We start from the raw sequence: 21,511 nt of genomic DNA on the forward strand, positions 1-21,511 counted from the left end.
TTTTGAAGATCTTTTTTTAAATTTTCTTTAGAACTTTAAAAAAAATTGTTTTATTCAATTGTTTGTTTGAAAAAAATATATATAATTATTATGTCTGAATGCATATATTTAAAGTTCCAAATAAAGGGTTAACATATTTTTAGATTTTTTATATTATAAACTTATGAAAAGTGATGTTACGTTATTTTGCATTTTAGTTGACGATTTGTAATATTGCCCCATTTTACTATCATTAGATTAAAATATTAATTTCTATTGAACATATTGTAAGGCAAATATTAATTAAAAATATTTATTTGCCTTTGTAAAAGCTGACTTATTATTATTTTAATATTCTTTATTTCTTATTTAATTTTTTTTAATATCTCAGCTTTTAATCTATAAATTTCAATTACTTGTTCTTAATGACTTTATTGTTCAGTAAAAACTTGATATTTCATTGTTGCTTAATTAATTTAAGCCGTCTACAAATTTATGGCGGATATGCGGGTTAGATCGGTATGAGTGAAAAGTAGCAACAAAAAATGAAATCTACTGGGTTTTGAATTAATTTTAATGTTTTTTGTACAAATAATTTCGTTTTCCTTCAACTAATTTCATCTGATTACATATTGTGAGGAAGTATATGGAAGTTATGTAAATACATATGTATGAGCAGTGTTTATTTTATCCATAATTAAGAATGTTGTAGCCATGCTGAAATTATTTACCTTTAGTTGTGTGTGGCTTTCCTGATATTTAAATCGTTAATATTGAAACTAAAGCAAGAAAAAGAGGCGGATATTTTTGCAATAATGGCGCGTGCAAGGTTGTCAATTATTGGTGTTTTTATTAAGGGATCTAGTGATAAAAAAACAACTGTAATTAGTTTTTTCAGGGATCGAGTTATGAAGAATAATACATAATTAAATTTTAAGTAATGGTATAATTGTCATTACAAACAACAAGCTAACTTATTTATCATATTATTTGATTACCTTTAAGTTAATTCGATATTTATCTATAGCTAGATCGCTTTTATATAATTTTCTTTATCTAGTTACAAATTTCATAACAATTAATATCAACCGGCCTTAAACCAAAAGTTATCAATACGTTAAGCTAAGCATCTAAATTCAGCAAGCATCTTCAGCTTGCCCTTTCCACTTTAATATTTACCATAATGCCTTACACCAAAAGCGCTAACGACTTATAAACGATTTATGCATATTAATTTGTACGCTCAGCAGTTGTCGCCGCAGTCGCAATCACTTTACCAGCAGCGGCACTGCAATTCACTGTTCACGTGATCTTTCCAGTTCATTGATTTAGAGAAATCGCATGCGTAACAGACATTTACAAGTCGGCTAAGTGCTCGCCGCTCATATGCATATCGTGTAACACGAACACAGAATACGGCATTACAAATGCCGCCGCCGCTGCTGTCTTCACACAGCAATCGATAGCACTATCAAAATTATGTAGAAACATGTAACTTTTCACCGCTCACCGGCATTACGATTTCAATTCTAAGGAGAAAACTTTAATATATAAGAGAAAACAACTTAGCAAATAAAATAAAATGACACGATCAACACTGCATTGGTCGAACAAATTATTCAAATGCAAAGCGGTGGGAGGGTGTTTTTGCAATATATACATATATGTATATATATATATATGTCTAAACTTATATATTAATATATATTATATATATGCATATATATAGTATATAGTATATCAATTGTTTATATTCTGTAACTGTATTAAAGATGAGTGCTACTTAATAGATTTCACTGTACGATCGCCATTTGGAGGCTCTTCCGACAGACAAACAAGTTAGCCGCATGACAGTCGCGGCGCAGCGTTTGTTGTGCGCTTTGATTTCCGATTGTTTCCGGCTAAAACTAGATGTATGAAATGAAAACAAAATGTAAATATATATATATATATATACAGCGTTGGGTAGCGCTGCTGGAATTTTCCGACGTTATTAGTTACAAGTTTATTAGTGGACATACGCGCACAAACATTATATTATACATGCAGGCATATTTATGGGCAATCAGTGGAGAAATGGTGGTGCATTTATTACTGTTAACGATTACAAACGATGTGCTGACATTTGTTGTTAGCGCATTTCGGCGTTTAATAAATTGTGGTTAACTTTGCGTTTTTAGAGAAATTAAAATGTGTTTGTTTGTAATTATTTCTATAAATTATTTCATTACAATTAACGTAAATATGAAAACATTTATGTTGATGCACCATTTCTTATCTCGTTATGTTTGAACGCTACACGTTTGTAAAAAAATTTGTGTGTGAAAGCGATAACAGAACTATAGAATTGAATTTAATTTAAGGGAGGGTGGGACATATACCATATTAAACTGATGTAAGCGCTTGCTACTCGATAGCTATTCCTCTTATTTTTATGCCAGTTGTCTTTTCGATTTACTAATTTTACATATTGATCTCTATTTGCTTATGACTGCCTCTTATTTGTTTGCCAGTTATCTGTTCGGTTCATTAGTCTTAGATTTACTAATTTTTTATATTGATCTCTATTTGCTTATGACTGCCTCTTATTTGTTTGCCAGTTATCTGTTCGGTTCATTAGTTTCACAGTTTTGATCACTATTTGATTATTACTGCTTACTCTATTTATACCAGTTGCTTGTTGGATTCACTAATTATATATTTAAGAAATCTATTTGGTTATATCTGCTTATCCTTTTGATACCAGTTGACTGTTCAATTCACTAATTCCATATTTTTAATCTATATTTGATTATGACTGCGTATTCTGTTTAGGCCAGTTGTTTGTTCGATTCACCGCTTGTCCATTTTGGCTATTTGAGACCAGAGGGGTGACTTCAGAATATTGATAAAATTCTGTACACTTTATAAATATTTATTTTTAATTTTCATTAGCTAACTAATTTTTTATATAGGTCTTCTATTAATTAATATACTTAATATTACAAATAAATATAAAATATAAAAATTATATACATATATACTTCTAATACGTTTACTTTTTTATTTGCAGATCTTTTCTATATTTCGGGTGATATTCATAGCCGTTAATTTTATACGTATATAATTGATGGGAATCACCAAAGCGGAACTTCTTGATCAGTTAGTCTAATCAGGTAAGTTATTAAGATAACGAAAAGTAAATAACTAGCAGCTAATTAAAAAAAAAATTAATTAAACTTTTTAAAAATAGATACACATATATGTGTATAACTTAGAAGACAATAGGAATATCTATATTGTGAACGTAAAATTTATATGCGATATAACAGATCAGACGTAAATTAGTAAAGAATAATAATATTTGAGAATTATAGTATAAATAGAGGATTATTTAGGATTTATATATTAAATATATAAGCGATAACTATACAAAAAAATTAAAAAATAAAAAAAGAAAAAAATAAATAAATAGATAACAAAAATCAGGCTATATGACAAGCGTTCTCTGAGCAAAAATATTACATTTTCATATAAATTGAACTAGATAACTGGAGTATGTTCTATATCATTCTCTATTCAACAATTTGGACAGCTTTATTTTAAAATAAAATCTTCGGAATATACAAAAAACATATGTACAAATATCTATCTAAATCATAGACCCGTTTAGAAGATGATTTTTGCTACTATAAATATTAGGTAGTCGAAAAAATCTTTTTATATTCCTAATAAAATTTTATTTTATTTTTTATTTGTTTATGCAAAAGTTATGAAACTTAGTTTTTATTCAAGTATATTGGATACTAATCAGCTATATCTGGTTTTTGCACACACGGAACGTATCATCACTTCATATTTTATGTATATATTTGCATGTTTATATAAAAAAAAAAGGAAAAAAAACAGAAACGAAATAAAACCCACAACCATTAAAGAAGTTCCCTCAGAACCATCCCACCATATTTTATATGACCGAATTCTTAGTTCCACCTTCGGGTCATATTTTATACGCCACTTATCGCCACTTGAAAAATGTGCTGATCGCTGCAGCAAATTCAAATATATAAAGAGTTTAGTGACTTCAGCGTATCGAAAAAAAAATGCAATCAGTGCACACAAATCGTTTAGTAATAATAAATTAATCGTTGCAAGCGCTAATTTATTTCTTACCAAACGTTATGAAGAATTCTCAAATAAAAAATTTCGATATAGCATGCATAAATCATTTGATTAGCCAGATTCCGATACTTCGTGACTGATGAAAAATAAAAAATTCTTTTGACTGACTTTTAGCATGGCTGAGAGAATTTATTGCTCATAAATACGGCGATTTATAGTATAGTCAAGTAGCTGAATGTTGGTATAATTTTTATTTTTACTTTGACTTTTGCTTAGTTCGAGTGCTCTCACAATAATATATTTATTTTTTAATAATATTATATTTTTTAATAAATGTGGATAGTTTGTTCTGTTTTATTTTGAATTTTCTGCTGATAGCTATATTTATGTACGGTTTTTGCAACATTTTTATTATATGACAGATAATAAAATGAAAAATTAATCAGAGTATGAAATAATATTTTTTATATAGTATATAGATTCATCACATAATTCAATATAAACCATACTACCGCTTTAGTAGAAATATATGGCCTATATATGTTTCTATTCACTATTTTACATCGTAAATCTATTCAGAAATCGTTTATACAGCCAGTTTAGAGCAGATATGTCTTCTATATATGTACGTCAATAGCTTCTTTAACAAAAGCATTACCACTTCTTATAATGTCATTTATATATTTTCATAACTTGTATAGAAATAACGGTGTATTTTGACAACCTCATAAAATAATTCCGAGGAAAAAAAATTCGAACAGTTCTTTCATGCAAATGAATGAATTCTCGATTCACTCTTTGTTGCCCATCTCTTTTATTCTCTTTTATTAAATTGAAATTTACCATTACCAAATATCAGCGCCAAAAATTGGCATTGATATTCATACATATATGCAAACATGTTTATGCATAACTGTAGTATGTCTTTTGCAGTTAATTGCCTCCACTGCCGTCACAGCTGATTGCATTTTGCATTTTCTCTAAAAATAGAATTTTTTAATAGCCATACACAAAGTGAAGGGAATTAAATATTTTTCGGTATTACAAAATATGCTTCATTGCACACTGGAAATACTATAAATGCATACATACGAACGTAAGGTGTACGAAAATAACTCAAGCCTTAAAAAAGTGCCTATATAACTTTAAAAATAGCCGCCAATATCGTTAAATGATGTGCAATACGAAGATGTGTATTTATGTATTTGGGTATATACGAGTATAAGTAACGTCGAAATATTTTTCTTTACTGTTCAGAGCTCAGGAGGTCGCAAAGTTTCGCTGGTTAATGCAACAGGTGCGCAAGCAGTCTTTTTGCTAGGGAGGGATTTCGCAAATTACAATTATAAATATCAAGATTTGAACTGATTAGAAAACTAACCGGACTTTAAGTGCGGGTTAAATTAATATGACAAAATATGACTTTTATTTAAACAAATTTCAGCGAAATTCTTTAATAAAAATAGTAAATTGAGTAGGAATATGTACCTTCAAACATGTTTTCATAAGCAAAAAAAAAAATATTTTTTAACCAATGTAAAATATTTGTTAATAAAATTTAAAAAAAAAAATAAAAATTTGTAAATTTCGTTAAAAATATGATTATATTAAAAAAGATTACTGGTCTTCAGGAATTTTCGTCCTATCCTGTTTTCACGATAGTATACTCGTAAACACCTTATACAAATAACAAAGTGCTTATAAATCAAATATTGTAACTAAAATTCACAAATTCCTGAAAGTTACAAATATACTATATATTTAGCAAAATATATTTTTCCGAATGCTTCGTGGCTTTAGAGAGCTTCTTATTTTTATGGTAAATCTTTTTTTGAAAATATTTTATTCTAAACATTTTTGAAACTCCACTTAAATTTCGAACACAGTAATTCATGAACGAAAATTAATTACTTTTGAAACAATTTGCGCGTGCAGTCTGGGTCAAATTTATTCAGTTGCTCTACTGAAAGCTTAAATGATCAGTTCATTAGCACCTATAGTTTCGTTACTTTGAGTGCATATTAATTTTGACAAAAAAAAAAAAAATACGAAACGACTTGCGTTTGCAGTCCGGGTCAAATTTGATCACCTGCTCTACTGAAAATTTAAATACTCAGCCCATTAATAAGCGCATTTCTGTTAAATTGAGATCATATTAATTTTAATTTTTGCACGCCCAAGCCCAATTTCGACATTTTGCTTAAGACCCCTTAGTCTTTTCTACCTAATATCAACTAAGTTAACCGCTTGCTTCAAATCAATTACCTTACTTTTTTAGTAAAAACTATGTAAGAAGAGTCATTTGACCCCAAAACCCCACTTAGCGTGCGGCCTTGACACAGGTATAGCATATACACTAATAAACTCAAAGCATACAAAGCATTATTATGTCGCTGCAACATGTTGGCACTGCTGGCAAACGTAAAGCAACAATAAAAAGCGAAAACAAAACTGTTGGCAATCGTGAGACGTTATTGCGAAACTTTAATTGAATTGCAATTATCTTTGCCATGGCAAGCGAGCAAAGAAAAAACTGTAAAAAATTAACAAAGGCAGCAAAAACCATCAATTGACCAATAAATAATAATCGCCAACTAGTGGCGGCAACAGCTAGGCAAACAGCAGTCCTTGCCGCAAATTCCAAATTTTTTACCGCAATATAGCAGTTTTGGTATGTGTTTGTTGCGTTGCTGCGCAACATCATCACCGCAGCTTTCATTGTTGCGGAAGTTGCGCATTTGCGGTTTGCAATTTGCAGCATTGCTCCAAAAGAGAAAAAAATTGCATAATTAGAATTTCCATAAGTAGTTTTGTACACATATATGTATGAATGTATACGTGCGCAATTTCTCACATACATACAGACATTTTTTTGCCACTAGCATTCTAATCGCCATGAAGGTCTGCCTTCCCACCGAGTTGCAGCGCGCTTGCTTTCTTTCCACTGCGCATAGTATGCGCTGGACAAACATACACACATATATACATACATATAGCTTCGTTTCTATAATTTTTCTCAATGCCTTTTTTACGGCAACATTTCATTTCACAAGTAGCAAATTAAAGTATCTAACAGCTACCGACAGTCGGAAGCAATTGGAGGTGTGAAACAATGTTATAATTGCTATGTTCATTAAGAAAAAATTGAAAACAAAAAACACATGCGCAACAACAACATCAACTACTTTAAATAAATATTAACTCAATTAAAGGCTAAGTGTTGCTGGCGAATTGGTGCTACTTCGCACTGGCGCTACAAAGGCACCGTGTGATGATGCCGTGGCGGTGTGCTCACACTATGTACCGTTGATTAATTTATGAGCTTTGATAAGATCACTGTCATTTCAACAAATGTCGAATTGTGTTATTTTATTATTTGTAAACAAATAAATTATATATGTACAAGTTTATTACTAATTTGTTTGCTTAATTAATTGCATATTTCCTTTTACTTTGGGGTTCACTTCCGTCGGCACTTGCTCACAATATTTACGAAAACAAAAAAGAAACGTTATTAATAAATCACGTTGCAGACTATTTGATAATGTTCCATATACTTTGTCTGCCGCTATGTTGAGTGGTGCAATATTAATAGAACATTTTTCTTTAGTTGAGTGAAATATATTATTAAATTATCTGTATAATTTTACTATTGAGAAGTAAATGCTAAGACTTTTAAATGTGAAGTGGTGGTTTTATGAAGAATTTCGGACTGATTTCTATTGAAACATTTTATTTAAATTTTCTGATATATTCAGAAGATAGAAATAGTCTTCGTAGGGTAAATAAATAGTAGCAAATAAAATATCAAATTAAAGCATTTTACAATTAAGGGGTTATATGAGTTTCCTCGGGTTAAAAACAGTTCTTTTTTTCAACAGATTAAATTGAAAACTTAGAAAAAAATTCTTGTTGTAGAACTTAATAAAACAATAAATAAAAAAATGGATTTTTTGAAACTCGTAAGCCCATGTAGCCACTTAAAGTAATGTATCATTTTTGTAGCAAAGTACAGTGCTGGTGTTGTCCCACCTTCCCTTGTTTCTTTGTGTGGAAAGATTTGCTGCTCTGACATCACCATGTTGTCCAGTTATGTGATCACAAGCATATTCCTGAGTTGATAATTTCTTATCGCTTCTCTATTATCAAAAAAATTTTTTTATATTAAAATTTTATAACTTCGGGATCAGAGGTTTTTATCCAGTTAGAAGAAATGCGTTTCTCTGGTACGCACTTTGTTTAATAAATAAACAAAAATAATGTACATTTACAAAATTTAATATACATACTTTAATAATCGGCGATTCATTTTGTAACATTTTGAAATTCTTTATCCCGGAGGCGATCTCTGGGAGGACCTTTGTAAAAAGATGTCTGTAGGTGAGATTGTAGGTGACGAAGATTTTCAGCTTAAAATATTTCAAAACATTTTACTAAAACTATAGATGGATATAGTTAATGATCAGTTTTGATTTTTGAAAAAAAAAAGTTGATATTTGGAGAAAGTTTTGACTGCATAGTTCGTTAAGAAACCGAAATTTTTCAAAAATTGTATTACTTTTCGGAGTCAATTAACGTGACTAAAAAATTCTTGCAAACCCAAAACTACTTTACAAAAAAAATTCACAATTTCCGACTTGCATTAACTAAAAAAATTCCGAAACTATTTAAGGGAACAACTTCAAATTTTCAGACAATGTTCTTAAATATATGTATATTCGACATATGTACATGCAAAACAAAAAATTGGTGTTTTGAATTGAAAAAGGAAACATAGGGAATTGAAACATTCGGTAACTATTTCAGATATGTCACAAATCCATTAAAACAAAATGACTAATCTTTCACTATGATGAGCAAATGCTCAATCCGAAATATATAATATATGACAATTTTTGTCATAATTAAAAATTGCTTTATTTGTGAATCAATAATCGTAGTACCGTTATGGTGATAAAATAAACTAAAGGCCCGAGTTGACTGCTTGTTTTATTTGAAATAAATTAATAGTCGCATTTTTTGCATATAATCACATTTATTATAAAAATCTGTTACGGTTAACATTTAGTTGGTTATCAAAATAATAAAGTTTGCATGTCGTTGCAATAAATGGTGCCCCTTTAACATTTGTAACTTTTAACCAAATTCGGTAGAGAAACGATAATATAAAAAAATTAAAGAATCAATAAATATGAACAACATTATTTAGCCATATTTTCCTCATCTTTCTAGTAAGCAGAACTTCACTTCCGATCGCTTACATTTACAATACCTTTCCAATTATTCGCCCCTCAAATTATACTCGAAATTAGTAATTTTTCTCGAATATTCTCTAAGAAAAACTCTATGTTACCTCTCCACCTTACTATAAAAATAGGAAATCCGGCCCTATTGCATAAATAATTGCTGGAAGTACTCAACTATTTGCTGTTAATAGTAGCATTCAACGACAGAAAGGAAAAGACAAGAAGATAATAATAATAAACTGCTTGAGAAAAATCGGAAAAATGTGCAAATCATGTGAGAACAAAGCGCAGTGACGATGGACAACTTCCGAAGCGCATTAAGTAGCGGGTGTTACAACAGCAAATAGCACATAAGTACATTTGTGTGTATTTGTATTCATGTGCAAAGTGCAAATAGGCTTACACATATTATATTATATAATTAACGAGTGTTTCGTGCTGTTAGCTATCGTGTTGTAATGATGTCATGTGGTTGTTGGTTTTGAGAATGCCAGCCTTTGCACGTACACAATGACAGCTTTGTCAACGAACAGCAACAACTGCAAACTGCAAGAGCATTATTTTTCACAACAACAACACTTATATATAACAACAATAGTGATTTGATAATCTAACGAGATCAGTAAAGCTGTTAGCTTATTTGGCGAGCACGCTGATCAGCATCGTCAATGAATTTTATAACCAAATAATAGTATATATAATAATGTAATAGTGGATAATTTTTACAAAAACTAAAACAACAATATTACAGTGAAGCGCTACCTTGCACGCAATTTGCTATCGCTAAAATTTCTATACACACTTTGTTGTTACTCTTTTGTCTACACACTCATTTGAATGTGAATATTTATTGTTGTTGTGTTGACAAGAGCGTGATCGCCACGGCTTGTGGGTGGTCTACCGGTTCAGCGCTGCGCATTTGCGCAATTAACTCCCGGAAAGCCAGTTTAATTGCAGTTACAACTGTAGCTTGCATTCGAGAGAAACTCATCCATTTTTATTTTCGCTCTTTTTAATATTTACAGCTATGTATGTATTTTGTTAAATAAAGGCTTTAGAGACTTTCTGGCGCGGTTCTGGCTTAAATATGTTAAACTCAAGTATTATAAATTTTTTTTTAAATTTAATCTACCACCTGATCAAATTTGACTCGGACGGAAAAGCTTCATTTTCTCCCCATTATTTTACCAGTCTGGTCAATTTCGATTGGATGATAGGACATTGTTTATAAATTTTAAATAAAGAAGTTCTTCTTATTCTTAATTGGCGTAGACACCGCTTACGCGATTATAGCCGAGTTAACAACAGCGCGCCAGTAGTTCTTCTTTTCGCTACGTGGCGCCAATTGGATATTCCAAGCGTAGCCAGGTCCTCTCCACCTGGTCCTTCCAACGAAGCGGAGGTCTTCCTCTTCCTCTGCTTCCCTCGGCGGGTAATACTTTCAGAGCAGGAGTGTTTTCGTCAATTCGGACAACATGACCTAACCAGCGTAACCGCTGTCTTTTAATTCGCTAAACTATGTCAATGCCGTCATATATCTCGTATAGCTCATCGTTCCATCGAATGCGATATTCGCCGTGGCCAACGCGCAAAGGATAATAAATCTTTCGCAGAACTTTTTTCTCGCAAACTCGCAACGTCGAGTCATCAGTTGTTGTCTCGCCCAAGAATCTGCACCATATAGCAGGACGGGAATTATGAGTGACTCATAGAGTTTGGTTTTTGTTTGTCGAGAGATTACTTTGACTTTGAAATATAAAACATTTAAAAGTAAATATTTCTTAAAGAAATTTTAGAAGACAAATAATTTAAAAAATATTTACTAAAAAATATTAAAAAACACTTCAAGTTCAGAAATTATAATTTATTTATAAAATAAAAGAAATATAAATAATTTATAAAAACAAAACAATATTTATATATAAAAAATTTACAAGAAAAATAGTTTATAAAATATTTACAAAGAAATTTAGGAAATTATAAATAATTTATTAAAGAAAAGAAATTGTTTATAATTATAAATCATAAACATTTTTGAACTAACAATATTGAATACGCATGCTGTAATCGCGTTAAACAGGCGAAGACATTTTTGTTTCCACTTATCACCTTGGCATAACCCATAAAATAACACACTAAATTTAATGTATTTAGCAAATTGAAAAAATATTACTTGAATTATCATAGTTATAAAATAAATGTTAGCCAATTTTTGCCACATCTTGAGTGAACGTTTTATTTAATTTTATTAATCACATGCTCGCCGCGAGGGAAATGCTTTTTGCGCTAATAAAACCATGTAATCAATGTGCAATAATCTGATTTTAACTAAAGAAAAAACCCCCATTAATCCTGCTGCATATTATAAATAATTAAATGATAATCAATGATTATAATATTGGCTGCAATATCACATCGCACGCCGATTCGCCAATAAGGCAGCGTGTTATAAAAATATCAAAATCAAAATCGCATTTTAAAATGATTACAAAGCTGATGTACTCGTATAGTCATAAATATACATTTTTAACTTGGTTCCTTTATAGCCAAATATATTATGCGTATGTATGGGTGTGCAGTAAATACAAGACTCCAAAAATGTCGCTACTTCTTGAATTTATTTATTTTTTCATTGAAGTAAATAAGCAGCACACTTTCAATTACCGTCGCCAGTATCAGTGATTGCTGATAAAAAAGGCAATACGGTGTCATAATTCAAATTGTTTGTCAGTTTAATAGGCTTGCGATAAGTTGCGCAAAGGCGGAAGGAATATCCACATGAAAGTGTTTATTGGAAACAAAACTAAAAATATCTATAGAATATTGTCTGTGTTGTTTTCTTTTAATTAAAAAAAAAAATATGCGCGAATTATAAATGATATTACTTGCTTTTGCTCACATCGACTAATGCCTGCCGAACTTAGTCGATTTTTATTTCACACTTGAAAATTATCAGTTTTGATCGATGAACTCTTCAGTTTGTATGCGTCTCGACATATACCGTAGCTGTGCTTGACTGATTTATAGTATTCTGAACTGCTGCCTTCTCACAACCATTCATACGCACGCATTGGCACAAAGACCCTACAAACTTATCGCTTCCGCTTAAGCACGAAAAACCCATTCAAATAATTATTAGCCACTTTAACTAACTACTTCTGTCTATTTTTAACATAATGATCAAATCATTATTAAAATCAAATCAAAATTAAAACAACATTGGAAATTTGCTTAGAATTTTTACTTAGTTAGAGAGATAACCGCCATTATCATATGGTAAATGTGACTCCAGAAGAAAGCAGAAAAGACGAAAAGAAAAACAATTAAATTAGACACTCTGATATCAGTGATATAAATAATAATACCAAAATATAACAAAAACCCAACGGAACGGTTTTGCTGAATTCTTCAACGCAGTTTCAGTGTTTAGTTTAATGCCGTCAGGTGGCGCTGTAACAAAATGTTAACGATTTTTGATACAATTAGACTCATACCCATTTGCTTTCATATAAAACTAATTTTAAGAGTACCTTTATAATATTTGTTATATATTATTTTATAATGTTGCCCAAGAGTTAAAAACTTGGTTTTTTATATTCGCTTTGACCATTTTAATCTGCCTAATCTTGCCTACATTTTGGCGCACTATAAAAAAACGCAATAAAGAGGAATTTGTACGTTTATACTAAATAGAGTTTCAAATAGCAGTCAAAATCTGGTGATCAAATTATCCCTAATCTGGGAACAATCATTTTCAACATATATTTTCTACATTCACATATGACATTGAAATAAATTTTATTCAAAAATAATTTTAATTTCGCAAATCATTTAAAGCACTTAACGCATAGTTAAAAATAATTTTGTTCAACCATTTTGTTATATTTCTGTTATTATCTATTTTGGTTTCATGTTTTTTGAAGAACAAAATATATTTTTTAAGATTTTTTAATTACCGGTTTAAATACTGGTATGATCTAAATACCCTCGAGGGAAATTTTAAAGATAATTCTTTGGATTGAAGAAAAAGTAGCTTGTAGAGATTATTTGCTTTAACTGTCGTCTAAAAATATGAAATTAATAAAAATTTAAATATTTTAACCATAACATGCACAAATATTATTCTTGTCTTTCCTCGTAAAGTTTATATGTTGTTTATTAAATTAAAACATATGGAGGATGTCAACAGATCATGAAAGTGGTATAACCCTTCGCTAGTCTTCCAAATTTGTTTATGTCAGTTTGATGAATAGTTATTTGATCGTTCTTCTAACCTCAGGCATTAGGAAAACAGCTGTTATTTGAAAAGCATAAAGCACTTCTTTATTAAGTATTGTATTAAGTAGGCTGGACCACTAAATCTTTTGCTAAAGATCTCATAATTTTTAGTTATTTTGCCTTGCTGTTCCATGAGGCTCATTGTTTCTAACCGTAATCACAGAGCTTATATCTTAACCACTTAAGTTTGCAAGTGTTTTCTTTTACCTCTTCATTTCAAGTGTGAAATCAACGATGATGAAGTCAAATGCTAAAAATAACCAAAAGTTTGGCAAAGTGCGTACCGAGAAGCAAGATGTAATCTTTGAAAAATTCAACTTTTTTATGTAGTTGCGTTGCCGTTGATGTCTTGCCTAAACTTGTTATATATAAAGGAAATGAAAACTACTATAAAAAACTTTAGATCTCTTGTTAAGCACGAGCTAAAAAGGCGATGCTCTCTAAAATTACTTGGAACTATTGATATATGGTACTACATACTGATACAGATACTGATAGTAAAGTGTATAGTGTAGTAAAAAAAATTTATAACTTTGTTTTGATTTTGCTTAATTAATTTTTCTTCTTTTATGATTTTCGTATACTCATAACTGATTATATTAATCGTCGTATAAAATGAATATATTATATAAACCCAAAAAAATGTATATATAAATGATCAACGTGATGACCTGAGTCAATTTAGCTATGATCATCTGTCTGTCCGTATATGTATTTCAATATGAGGGAGTTAGCCTATTAGTTTTTTAGATCTCGATTTGAAATTTTGCACACATACGTTTCTCTCCAAGAAGCCGATTATTGGCTGAAACTATCGATATCGGCTCACTATAGGTTGAATCTGTCATAGTAACTGATCGTGGAAAACTACTTTATTTGACAAGTGATATATACAAAATTAGCATAGATTATTATCTTAGACATCGCTACAATTTTCGAAGTAATTGTTGAGTTCGGAAAACTATAGCATATAGCTTTCATTCAAACTGAACGATCAAAATCAGGATGCAGATCAGATATCTTTTACCCTCGCGTAAAACTAACAACATAATTTATTGAATAAAGGCATTTATTGATCGATGTAGGCAGGGTTATTGACTTAGGGTATCGTAAAATAGTTTTCTTAATATATAAACTGACATTGCTAGGCGTAATTTCTCCATTTCCTCTGTTTTCCCCGACTTTTCAATAATCAATAAAATTCAAACCAATTCCCTTTTAATATTAACGATATCACCTATAATTTTATTGCCCTACAATAGCTCATCAGCAGCAATGAAGCGCCAATTACCACGCTTATCTGTCGCATATGAGTATGCGCTGTACACGCTATCCCAAAGCAATTTCGCCTTTCACATTTATCATGAAGTTCAATAAAAGCTTACATTGCATGTAGCAGTGTGTGTTTGCATTATTCTATATTTATTTACATACGCGCATAATAAATTTATCTCACTTGCTTGTCACTCACTCAAGTTTTCGCATGACTCATTTGCCATCAAGCATTATTTGAGTTAAGTAAATGAAATCAAAACGTCCAACTAGCAGATATGTCACTGTGTTTGTTGAATATCATTAACGGTACGCTGTAATTTATACAGAAGAATTGTCAAGATTGTAACACGTTGTGTATTTTAATTAGCAACGGAAGTATCTAAACTAGTATGAGAACGTCACTATCTTATCTTTATCTTCATATTCACGTTCATATCAACGTTTTTTGCTTTTATTTTATTTTGTTTGCAATTAGTAATTCTAAATTAATTGCAATACCTCCTATAATGTATGAAGTTAATGGCGAGAAGAAGTAGGTAGAATTTCTATTAAAATTATATATTAAAATAACTGTCTGGCAGTAGTGATTGTGGAGATTCATATATGTATTTAAGAAATAGTTTTGGAAGTCTTGTTCATTTTGAAGTTATATTATATGTGAATATTATCCTATCAATTATAATTTACAAAAGCTGGTTATTTCCTGTTTACAAACACTTCTATACTTGTATATTTTGATAAACTAGAATACTTCTATTCATATGAGGTATATATATAGTATATTATTTCAATTACTCCAGTATGATATGTATAATATTTTAAAATAAAAAGAAAATTTCAAAATTTGACATCTTCCACAAATAATCTCTCTTCAAAACGTGGGAATTGCCAACTAGCGGAGAGTGATTAATCGAACAACCAACTGGTATAAGTCGCATAAACTGGTGCAAGCACTTCTATACTTGTATATATTTATATTGATTTGAAGCATCGGATTATTTCAATTAATCTGGTATAAAATAATATTTTAAAGTAAAATTTCTCCAGAATGAAGTAGAAAATTAAAACATTTTGACATTTTTTACTACCTATTGATCTATTCCGAGTCGGTATCTACGCCTATAAAGAGACTGATCTACCCTCAAAACCTGCGAATCACTAACCAAAGGAGAGCAAAAAGTAAAAACAGCAGAAAGCGACGCTGTAAAAAAGAGTACATAGTAGCAGGGAGCAGCTAATGTGTATAACATATATACAAATTTTTGATTTTGTTTCAATAAAGTGACTATAAATATTGTTGATGAGTTTTCAACAGTTTTTCGAATACTGAAACTAGTGTTCTATCCGAAACTGATCGATATTTTATAGAATATTTGTAGAGGGTATAAAATTTGACATTTTCTCTCCCTACTATGTATGATTTCTTTGAATTCTGACAAATTTACATAATTACCCACTAATTTCACACATAATAATTTAAAATAAATCGAATCTGCACAAAAAACGCCCTATATGAACTCGTGTGCCACGTGTCATTCATGCCACGAAATCAATAGTAGATAACGTTAAAATGGATTTGTACTACTACACTCAAATATACACATATGACAGTAATCAGATTTTAGTAAGCTAATGAGAATACACTCAATCGCAGTGATATCACACTCACTGCTAGTAAAAATTAAAACATAAACAAGAGAGAATAAAAATCATTAAACTGGCATGCTATAACGCCTTAACATGGTAAATAGTTATAAAATCTGTGTGTGATATTTATTAGGGAAAAATGTTGTTCAAATTTAGCGCTGGTTAAAATAAATGCGTAACCGAAAAAATCACAAATTTTCATTCATGAAAATTTTTCCATAAATAGTTAATAGTAGTGTTTGTGAAGATGCATTATGAGCCAAAATATCGAGCAGTTTTCTGCATATATTCAAAAATATTTACAGTTAATCATATGCGCCACATTAATACAGCTAAGTAGACCACATTTGCTTTAGTTAAGTTACTGCTGTATAGTTTACTGAGAGCCGTCAACTAACTACTCAACACCCACAAGCACAACACACACATAGACATTTTTGTGTAAATAATGGTATAATCAGTTAGTGATCAGCAAATAATGTGAGCATACAAACAAAAAAAAAGGGAGAAAAAAAAAACAGTCCAACACGCGTCGCTGCTGGTTGCGTATACGACATGTCGCCTCAAAGAGCAGCCCCAATCTTGTTGGATGTCACTTTGATTGCATTATTTCTCCTTTCTGTTGTACTCTCAATGACGCTGACCAGTTAGAAGTGTGTTTTACTAATCAAATAACTGCTTAATATTGATTAAAAAGCACAAGCACACACACACACACACACACATATGGACAAAGGGACAAACAGATAGCTAAGCATACGTAGTACTCGTGTGCATTTACATTTTATTGCCAATTTTTATTATCGCGCTTTGTTTACGCTGTGTGGCTGTATATCTTTCGGAAATAAATATTCAACAATTTTTCACTGCAGCGAAAACAACAAATAGCAAGAAACAGAGTAACAGTATAATAATAATCGCAACAACAATGACTGTCTACAACTGCTTTATCAATTTCTTGAAGAGTTACTGTCGACGAAATATTTATTCGCCAAGTGTCGCTAATATTTGGCATTTATCGTTTGACCATTAAACGAGAAGGAACTCGTCAAATCAAATATATACTCAACTACCTCAAGTGTAGAAAAGTAGACGATACACATACAATACATACATAACGGTAAACGGTATTTAAGAAAGCGTTAGCAATAAGTGAGCATTAATAAACATACAAACGTTGTCAAGCACTCAACTAGTGAAGGGTATTTGCTTGTTAAACGCGCATAAAGTGTCTTAAGTTGTTGAGAAGAACGTAGTACAAACGTTGTATATGTGCTATACAGCGACAGATAATATATTAAAATTGCACATATATAACTACAGTTAATATATAGATTTTGTAAAAGTAAATAAAACACTTGAGGTGAAGCTGTATTAGTTCAGCATCGAATCTATTGTGTGATATTAATAAAAATTACTCATATAAGTGGAGTTAGAAAACAAATGTTATTAACGGTAAACGTGTGCGCCAACAAGTGCACATTTTTAGTAAACGTCTCGACAATTTCGTTACTTTTGATACCAACTGCATCATATTTCTTCATGTGAAACCACGAATTTGCAGCTAACAAACGTGAGTGTTTAAATAAATTAGTTGGCGAATTTTTTAAATATATAATTTATATATACAATTTATTACTTTAAATTAATTTTATACTGCCTTTTAGTTATTAAATAATAACCGTAAAAGTAGCAAGTTAATATTCTAAAACAAAATTTCTGCAGAATAAAGAAGATTTGCAACATTTTGATATTTCCATTTCAAGTGATCTATCCTCACAACGTTCGAATCACTAACAAGTGGAGAGTGGTAAATCGAACAACCAACTGGCATAAACTGGTATAAAATCGCATAGACTGGTATAATCAAATACAGATGGAATTAAAGAAGAATTTCCGAATCTCTTTTTATTTAATTATTACATAATAACTGTAAAAGTGGCATACTATAGCGCGTAAGTAGTGAGCTAATATTAAGGACGATACATAATTATTCTAAAACAGTAAATTAAATGAATTAAAAATGAAGTCTTGTTGTAAATTGGAGACAAAACATTAATATTAATCGCTTTTTGTAACTAAATATTCATATTTAAGACAGCTTAAATTGAATAGGTTGCAGTAATCGTTGTAATTATAATAATGTAATTATAGTCATAACACCGCCTCTAATATTGTATTTAAAAATTAATAGTTTGCTGAAAAATCAATTAAAAAGCATTATAATCACTGGAAAATGCTGTCACATATTTGAAATACTTAAGCAATAAGCGTATAACTGTAGTTGTTGGTTAATACAATTATATGATACTTATTGCCTGAAGTTTCCGATCATTTAAGTTGAAGACGTACAGTTAATTGAGCTTTCACTGCATTTTTTATTAATGATTTGTATTTACTATCGCATCTTCTAAGTTGGTTGGAACTGGACACAGTGTACTAAATTTTACTGAAATAAGTTCAGTAGTTAAGGAGTCCATCACGGATAAACAACGTGACAGGTTTTATATATAAAGATTTTATGAAGTCTCACATCGACATCTCCTTTCGAATGTTACAATTTGCATGAAAAAATCCTATTCAGAGTACAAAAATCATACGATTTATATAAAAGGAAGGACACAGAAAAATATTTTTAAAATAACATTACTCTCTCTTAGCTTATTAAGTTACTAAAATTTGGATACCAAAAACAAAATATACAATACAAAATCTGTATCGTTCGTATAATAGTAAATCAACATTTGATTGCAAATTTTGTTGTTTATTTAACGCTTCCAGAACTCACAAGTTCCTAATAGTGGCATATCCCCCACTAACTGCATATATGCGCCTATAATTGTTGCTGAATTATATTTCACAAAGCAAGCGCACAGCTGCCAGTACAATTGCTGCTCAGCTGCTCACATAGGCCGGATATAAATCGTAACCGATCTATCTGCCATAAGTTATTCGCAGTCTTGATGATTAAATAATACCTTTGCTATAATACTAGTAGCGCCCAGTCAACTGTCAGTTTAACCCAATACATATTTATGGGTTATTACTTAACTACACACTACTAAATACTCACTTTGTGTACTTAGTATATTAAACTACATTAGTTAGGTGGCATTTCACATATTTAAATCAATTCGGTTGTTGTAAGGAATGTTATTCAGCTGCTGGCTGAGCATTCCTTGACTAATCGTAGTATCTAGAACTGAATGATTTTAAATTAGCGTTTTAATTAAGTCAAGTTTTGCGGTAACTGGCACCCAACTATATGTTTTAGAACTGTATTGAGGTGTACTTTAGGAAGTAGCTCACATATTTTTATGGGTGTTATGAATGGGAAATATTTCGCGATGCGGATAATTGCTGTTGTAATAAGTAAGAGGTTGAGAGGTTTGAATGAATTAATGTATAATTGTTTGTAGTATAAAAGGGACTGCGTGTAACTTTTAGGGGAATATGAGTATTTATTAATTTAAAGACACGAAAAAAGTATTTTTAAGGGCTATGAATTTTTATGAACAAAATTAGTTTTTATTTTGGTTTTACTGATTAAATATTTATATAAAAAAATCAAAGCCGGATTTTATATTGTTTTTAATCAAAAAAATATTAATTTTTTGGAAAAAATATTATATCACCAATAGCGCCTTGATGCATTTTAGTCATGAAATTACGTTTTACTGCTCAAAATTCAAAAACATATAACTACACTCGGGTGTAATAACAATTAATCAGTCAAGTTCACCCGATTACACAGAGCCTACTAAAAACTAATAACAACAACAAAACGATGAAACTCATTGTTCAAGTTGATTATCAGACGGAAATTCCGTCGTAATAAAATCGGTTATAAAATAGTAAAAGCCAAAACTGAATACCAATCGTAGTAAATTATTCTACAATTCTATGTTGCACTCGAACAAGAACTGTCTGCAACTAGTAAATTATCTTCCTGTTGCATTAATATTTATTGCAGTCTCGCTGACCATATTCTGCAATAAAATAATAAAATTAATTTAGAAAAAAGTGCCGTTGTCAGCTAGATTTATACGAATCACGACTGAATCTCAATAAATCGCGGCCGTATTCAAGTGGTGGTGTATATGTTTTAGTTAATATTTCGCGCACTTTGCTCGATTAGATTTGACGGATAGATGAGCGACCAGTCGCGCACTGGCGTTAAAGGTTAACGGTGGGTTATCAAGTGGTAGCTTATCAAAATGAAAAGGTGCAATTACAAGCAGATATGGTGAATACGCACAAACACATATGTATATATATATAAAAATATGTATGTATATCAGCTCATTCATATAAATGTTTATATATTGTTTGTGTATTTGAACCTTTTTTGTGCATCTGCAAGTCCCAATTGTTTATAAATATTGCAAAGATTAAACAGAGTGTCTACGTAGAAATCTTTTTTTGTATTCCATATGTATATTCTGTGTGTTGAGATAGTTGTAATTCTGTGTGTGTGCACCTGGTATGGAAAAACCCTTGAGCTAAAGAGTTTTACTACAGACTAATGATTAGAGTCATTTTAGGTTTAATAATCGCTGTTGTTGGAATTTAGCTTTGGGGAGATACTGTGGATTTCAGTGGTGATATAGTTAGCTGACTGATTTGTCGGTGTATACATTTGCATGTAGCGAATGGGCAGGATTTTAAAATATTAACAATGCTGGATATATCTGAGACGGAAAAAGGTTTGAAAAAAAATCTTTAAATCTTGCATTGATTTGAGAATAGCTAACAAAGTAATACAAAAATTAAATAAAAAAATTATTGTTGATATAAAATTACTATAAAAATGAAACAATCACGAATACGAAAATGTAAAATTTTTCTTTATAAAAAAGATTTAAATTTTTTTAACAATTTGTTGTTAAAAATTTATTGTACTAATTAACCTAAATTTATTTCAAGTATAACATACGAATTTTTCTACTAAGAATTTGAAGTTTTTTAGAAAAAATATATTTGAA

At 30.4% G+C, this 21,511-nt stretch overlaps 1 protein-coding gene across 2 annotated transcripts in view; it reads left to right on the forward strand.

The window, feature by feature from the left end:
• The window catches only part of LOC108965894 (UNC93-like protein), an 84,637-nt gene that overhangs the window by 27,893 nt on the left and 35,233 nt on the right, over window positions 1–21,511 (forward strand). Inside the window, exon 2 of one of the 2 annotated variants that reach the window (XM_018928569.1) lies at window positions 3,032–3,134. The gene's annotated coding sequence lies outside the window, so the exon portion shown is untranslated. Of the gene's footprint in view, window positions 1–3,031; window positions 3,135–17,553; window positions 18,100–21,511 lie in introns of those variants that run through there. The other variant, XM_018928570.1, reaches the window with a different exon arrangement.

The sequence above is a fragment of the Bactrocera latifrons genome, unplaced genomic scaffold (genome assembly GCF_001853355.1).
Source record: "Bactrocera latifrons isolate USDA-ARS-PBARC rearing strain unplaced genomic scaffold, ASM185335v1 scaffold_15, whole genome shotgun sequence".
Lineage (NCBI taxonomy): Eukaryota > Metazoa > Arthropoda > Insecta > Diptera > Tephritidae > Bactrocera > Bactrocera latifrons.